A 7,184-nucleotide genomic window follows, 5' to 3' on the forward strand; every position below is an offset into this window, starting at 1 on the left:
TATTACTTTATTACTGAACCCAACTTTTTTTGCATGATAATACGTGTCTCATTTATATCATAAGGATCATAGTACAAGCCATGTACATACCGACCTGACAAAACCGAAAAGACAGCAGAACGCTAGTCTTTGCACACAGGAACACCAGCCAAGAAGTAAAACTACAAACAAGACCAAAGAATCTTCTGAGCTTGACACCAATGGCCGTCACCTGCCTCTGGCACCACCATAGCAGCCACCAAAGGAGAAAATGACGGATCACCTCCACACCCGAGCTCGACGCGGCTCCATCGCTGATATGCAGCTTTGTGGACCTCCAAGGTGGCTCGCCAATAAAGGCGAAGCCATTGCCGTTGAACGAATCAGACCGGGGCAATACCACGGACACGCCATCGAACTCCAGATCCGGCACCCCCACGCAACTAATACGTTGGAGGAGGAAACCATACCTGCCTGCCACGAACCACGAACCCAGATCCACCATCTTCCAGATGTCGTCGATGCAGACCACAATCTGCATCCGCTCCTAGACTACCTCCCAAGCTCCACGTCAGCGCTGAAGCAAACGTTGGTGCAACGACGGAACCCGAGGACACAGGTCCACCATGAGGATGCCGCCGCCGCCGCACCATCCTTGCTTGAACAGTCTGGTTTCCAAATCCACCCCAAAAGCGGATTGCCTCGTTGGGGAAGGATCTGAAGATTTATTAGTCGGCACCGCCATCGCCACCGCCGAAGCCATGACGATGAACAACCCAAAACCCTAAGAAACTAATGCCTAAAACAATCCGCACGCGTGGATCCGGCGACCCTCCTCACCACCAATGATCGAGGTCGTCAGCAGAGGGGAGCCGCCGGAGGACGGCGGCGGAGGAAGACGCGCTGGCAGCGGCAGGAGGCGAGATCGCCTTTCTTTCTTCTCCTGGAAGAAAGAAAGCCGTGTAGCAGAACGTTTTCAAGTCCTTTACTGAACCCAACTTGAATGTCACATTTGATATGCTCTAGAAGTTTCTACGAATATGATTGCCTCATGTTCATGTACAGTAAAACCCACTATTAAAAATAATTATGTTAGAAATCTCTACCACAGCATTCAATAATTTTAAAAGATATAAGGACACATGCATAGATATGCAAATATATGTATATATATATACTATACCATTTATACAATATAAGAAAATTAATTTGAATGATTTTTATAAAAAGGATGTTATTTTTTGGTAAAACCGTACAACTTAAATTTTGTAGAAACAAGCATTTTGAATGATGTACATTACAACTGTATAACAACGAATAACATAACTATTATTTGGAAACATTATTATGTGGCTAAGTAATAGAAAATTATATTAATTAAAATTGTTACATGGTACACTTAGTTTAAAATAAGTATAAATGTTTGGTACAAAAAATAATTGTTTTACATTGCCTCGGGCTAAAAAATGGTTTGGACCAGCAAATACTAGTGAAAATAATTAGTAAAAACAAAATATATAAAATATCAAGTTAATTGGTATGGTGATGTTACCTTTTTTCTGGACGCAATGAACTATCAAGCAGTCGGTGGTCTGATGGTGAGTGGTCAGCCTAATAATTTGTTGGTTAGCACTGTATGGAATTTGATTTTCAGTAAAAGAAATGGTGCTATAGTAGGAAAAAAGAGATGCATAGGTTATCCCCACCGTGATTGCAGTCTGTTGGTGGTAGATCGGGATGGAGGCATGTACATGGCGTGTAGGTCTTGATGACATCCACAATTGATAAGACGGTTTTCTTCACCCTCTTATCGTCGAAGAGAAGACACGTGCAGGCCAAGGCATCAGAACTGGAGGTTGCAATCTTTAATACTGAATAACAATCATATCCCACATCGGAACTTGGTCGCACTCAACACCCACTACAGTAACAAGTCCAGTTGCAGAGGGACAAACATCACGCCGCCGAAAGGACAACTGAGGGTGCTGGTCTGCAAAAGCACAAAGCACATGCCATTCACCGGCGCGATGGCTTGCCCAGCGACAAGCGGGTTTGTCCCTCTGCGAGCGGGATGGGTACAATGGTGGGCGTGGAATGCGGTATGGTGCCGAAGGGTGAGGACTGCTGCCGAATGCTACACATAGCAACCACTAGTGTGGATAAGCTAGCCTGCGTATGCATTCTGTCTAAAGATCTGGGTGTTACAGAAGCAGGAGTCACTCTTGCTGAAGTCATCAGTACATACAAGGATTGTACCGGGCTTCAACTTGCTCTTCCAAACTGCACACACGGTACGCTTCATTCAGTGACTTGTTTTTACCTACCCGCATCACTATTTCTTAGTAGTACTACTAACGATGCCACATTAATATAGTACTCGCCGAGAAGGATGCACCTGCACCAGCTCCTCACGACTCTTCGTCCAACGTGCCACCCGCGGCAAGGCCCTCGTCCACCACGCCACCTGCGGCAAGGCCCTCGTCCACCGCTCCACCTGCGGCAAAGCAGAATCCCTCCTCTTCCACTGAGCCTACCGTGTCAAACCAGTCAGCTCCAGACCACGGCCTTCTCATCACTATCTTAGTCATTTGCCTGTTCTGCTTCCTTCTCATCGCCGGAGCAATTATCTATTACCTTCTTAAGAAAAATGGTAGAAAAAAATTCACTAGCACAAACTTTTTACTGATTGGTGTTTTCACGCTTAATATATTAGTATATTTATTTATATTTCAGGTACGGGTTGGCGCAGGCTAAGATCGATTGGAGGTGATAATGAAGTAGAGATGCAGCAAAGATATCGCCTAGTAATTAACATATTTGGTGGAGTCACGGGTGCTGAAGCCGTTGCAGAAGATGTTGGATCCACAAGTGGTTCTGGGGAAATTACAGAGGTGATCGAGGCTACTAGCGACCTAAATGAAATTAGCGAAGTTGTCCAACAGGTCATGAGGAAAAGCAGACGTCTAGCCGGTCTGCCCCCCCCCCCCCCCCCCCCCCCCAGCTTCATAGGTAGTCCATTAGGCAAAATCAATTGCTGTGAACCTGGTCTGGGTGCAGGCTCTAGCTTCTAGTGAGTAGAAGAAACAAGTGCTGTTCATGTCTAAGACAAATGTCCTTTCTATTTGAATGAAAGAAATGAAACAGTCCTTGCTATTCACGTAGTTCTTCTTTAAAATAGTTTTGTAGATCATGGAGAACTCCTCATAGAACAGCATAATCTACATTCCAAATGGAGAGACATTGCAGTTTTCCACATTGATCATTACTACTGAATCGACAAAAACAGCAGCAGCAAAAGCAACGATGATAATCATAATAATAATAATAATAGGAGCATTGTGCACTACAGCGGATCAGTCAAAAGACAGTTTCAGGGCAATGTTCACTGCAATATGCTGAGCATATATGAAATTGCAAAAAAATGCAATTTGCGATTCCACATTGTGACCTTCAGCGGCTAGGTTGTCCTCCACTGATGGTGCCTCTGGTGAGGCAGTCATACTCTCCTCTGCCTGCACACCTTCAGCTCCATAGCTCCCTCCGTCTGCAGCTGCTGTGTACTAGTCCGATGCCATGATCCTGTCAACTTACCCCTCACCGCAGCATCTACAGCCAAAAGCCAAAGGTTTCAATCAGCAATCACCACCAAACAAACCAGATCAATCCAAATCTAAATCAGCATCACTCACATGTAACAGAGGAGCCAGGGTGGCTCGGCTCATCGGCACGGGCGGGCCATACACGGGCATGGTGGGCGCAGGCCTGGAGCGCGTCGTGGTGGGAGACGCCCGCTGCGGAAGCAGGGCGAGCGGCGCACGTACAGGCGCTCGAGCTCGTGGATGATGGCGGCGAGGGTGGGCTTCGAGCGCATAGCCTTCTTCTGCTCCTGGTTGAGCGTCTTGCCGGCGGCGACCGCCTCCTCCATCTACGCGATGCGGTCCTGCTTCTTGCGCAGCGACTTTACCACACACCGCAATAGGGCACGGCCATGGCGACAGTGCGCCGCCAAGGTCGACGACCGCAGCCCCGGCAGCCAGGATGTGGGGCCGCTCCGGGCAGTGCATAGACGACGCCGGGGAGACCAAGCGGAGGCGTGGGAGACAGACGTGTTGAATCAGCTTGGTGGAGGAGGTGGTGTGGGCTGAGATGTGCACGAGGGGTGCTGGAAAGCGACGGTGGCCGCCGGCGGCGGCTGGAATTGGCCGGCGGCCATGAGGTGAAGAAGGGGATCGGGGAGAGTGAGAGTGAGAGAGTGAGAGAAAAAGAGAGACGGAGGTGCGAAGCCAAAACGGGCCGTCCCCCAGTAGTAGGGTAGAAAAAAAGTCTGTTGATTACTCCCCGTATTTTTTTTATTTTTTTTTAGAAACTCCCAATCTATTCATATTCAATCATGGCAGTACAAGTAGAGGTAATAAAAATTACAACCATGTATATGGACCACCTAGCAACGACGACAAGCACAGAAGGGAGCCGAAGGTGACTATATACGAAGCAAAATGAGTGAACCTACACTCTAAAACATGTCTACATACATCCGTATGTTGTAGTCCATTTGAGATGGCTAGAAAGACAATTATTTGAGAACGAAGGAAGTAGTAGACAGTCGGGGAGTCGTCGTGCTAAGGCCCCATAGAACCAGCGCATCAGAGCAACAACCATCGTCGATGAAGAAAGCCGTAGATCGAAGGATCAAACATGTAAACACCCAAAATGAAGACGAACGAAGACCATATCCAAATAGATCCGTCGAAGACCAGCACCCACCGAATTCAGCGAGATCCGGCGAAGACACACCTCCACACGCCCTCCGACGAAATTACATGCACCATCGAGACAGGGATAAAACGTGGGAGACATTATTCCTATTGCAAGACATCGTCGTCGCCACACAGCCCCAAACAACAACAAGAACGGGTCCCTCCCCGGAGGAGGCGCAAGGTCCTCTGCACTTCCATGGCACAGAGGCCATGGGAGATAGGGCAGACTGGCGGCGGTGCCAACGGAAGGAGGGCAAAGACCTAGGCACTTTTTTTTGGACCCCGTATTTCTCTACTCTACTTTTATTTTCTCCAATGTCACAAGGTTCAGCCTGTTTCCAAGAAACACGATATAAACGCATATGCTCACATGTTCAGTTTAAGGATTCAAAATTGCCAAATATTTCCCTAATAATTAAGCAAATTGGATTTCTTTCATCTGTCATGGCATTTTTCAGAAAAGTCCTTCTATTTTAGAGAATTCAACCCGCCGTTCGGATTTAATTCACACCGAACCGTTATTTTACATTTTTCGAAACCCCCCCCCTCCCCTTGATGTTTTAGGTAATTCATCCGCGGATCATATTTAAGTCAAACAAATGATTTTTAAAATCATTCATATCTTTTAAACCGTTACTCCGATTTGAACATGTTATATATGAAATTTGATTAGAAAAATATGTAGTATATGAATATGAGATTATTTTTACCTGTTAAGTATTTTTAAATATTATTTTGGAATATATTTGAGTCAAACCAAATGATTTTCTAAATTATCTGTATCTTTTAAACGGAACTTCGATTTTAACATATTATATATTAAATTTTATTAGAAATGTGTGGAATCTAAATGTGAGCGCCAGACCTTCATCGTCACATGGCAGAATAACCACAAGTTCAGATATAATGTTGTGTATGAACCAGGTAACTCTGAAGAAACCTTATCATGCACGTGTCGCAGGATGGTTCAGAAATGGCTGCCTTGCAAACATATTCTCTTTGTTCTGCATCATCTTAAATTGTCTGAAATACCAAAGTGTTGTGTCCTCCATCGATTGTCGAAAGATGCGAGAGATGGGTTGCTAGCGCAGCGCAAGAGTGATCTTTTTGGTTGGGGTTGGTCTGGGCCTGAGGAGAGAGAACGATACAGTCAAGTGAGCATAAAATCAGCAGAAGCTGCTCGTGTTGCAGCAAATGATCCCTTCGTGTTTGATGAATTGATGAAGTGTCTAGACGGTATAATAGCAAGGAAGAAGATCCGAAAGAGGAACTCATAGGACACAGAAGGTGTGCTCTAATTGCGAAGCAGGCAATTCAAGCGGAAGAAGGTGCAGCAGGTATACGTGATCCTGAGAAAGTTTCGATGAAGGGTGCATCTAAGAAAGGCCGGTCAAAGGGTGGCCCTGACGTTACGAAAAATGGTAGACCTAAAGATTTTGGAGAGAAGAAAAGTGATCCGTTGTGCAGTCTTTGTAATTTACCAGGTCATAACAAGGCGACATGTAGTCTAAACGAGAAGTAAGTTTTACATTCTTATTTCAGTTATGTTGTGTGTTCGGTTTTACCGACTATATTTTTTCACACGCGTTCTTTATATTTCTTTCAGGTACCGGGCGTAGAGAAGTGGCTTCGATCGTGGGAAGAAGAAAACTGGTTGCACGAGTCATGTTGGAAGTTGTTATTTATTTATGTGAACATGTGTGCGGCGCCAGAAAACTTAATAAGTGTTTTGTTTATGTTTCTCAAAATAATTTTGTGAACATCTATCGTATGTACTGAATTATGATTGTCAAAATATCTATGTAGACATCTATCCTATATACCGAATTAATTGCCATGTTTTCTGTAATGTTTGGTGTGAAGGAGTTCACAGTTTTAACATGCTGTATTCTCATATTTTGTTTGCTTACTGTACTGTATATGTGCTGTTTAAAGGGAAAAAATGAAAAATGAAATGCCCGACCAGCAAGCTGAACCCGCTGCCATGTTTTCTGTAATGTTTCATGTGAAGGAGTTTACAGTTTTAACATGCTGTATTCTCATATTTTGTTTGCTTACTGTACTGTATATGTGTTGTTTAAAGGGAAAAAATGAAAAATGAAATGCCCGACCAGCAATCTGAACCCGCTAGTAGGTATATTTTTTCACCCAAATCAAGCACAACAGTGCGACTCGAGCGGTCAAATCGACCACTACGGGCCCAGTAGCAGGGTGCAACGGGGCAGGATGGATATATAACAGAGGAGTTCGACTGATATGCCACGCCCGGCTATTTAAACAGGATGAGGCGCCCACCCGCTTTCGAGGTGGTACTAAACTAGTGACCAGGTGCGGCGCGCGCGGGGGGCAGGGGCGACCGCGCGGGTGGACTATGGGCCGGCCCAGTTGGCGGGGGGGGGGGGGGGGTGACCGCGGTGGGCTTCGAATTTGCGCCGGCCCACAAACAAG

General features: G+C 45.7%; 1 long non-coding RNA gene across 1 annotated transcript; it reads right to left on the bottom strand.

Annotated features, from left to right (window-relative positions):
* Positions 1-3,286: 3,286 nt before the first annotated feature.
* LOC123082411 (uncharacterized) lies at positions 3,287-4,253 on the bottom strand. The gene is made up of 2 exons (XR_006439030.1): positions 3,669-4,253; positions 3,287-3,585 (listed from the first exon to the last, which is right to left on the bottom strand). It is a non-coding gene; the product is annotated as an uncharacterized lncRNA (long non-coding RNA).
* Between the last annotated feature and the right edge of the window lie 2,931 nt (positions 4,254-7,184).

Source organism: Triticum aestivum, chromosome 4A, assembly GCF_018294505.1.
Source record: "Triticum aestivum cultivar Chinese Spring chromosome 4A, IWGSC CS RefSeq v2.1, whole genome shotgun sequence".
Lineage (NCBI taxonomy): Eukaryota > Viridiplantae > Streptophyta > Magnoliopsida > Poales > Poaceae > Triticum > Triticum aestivum.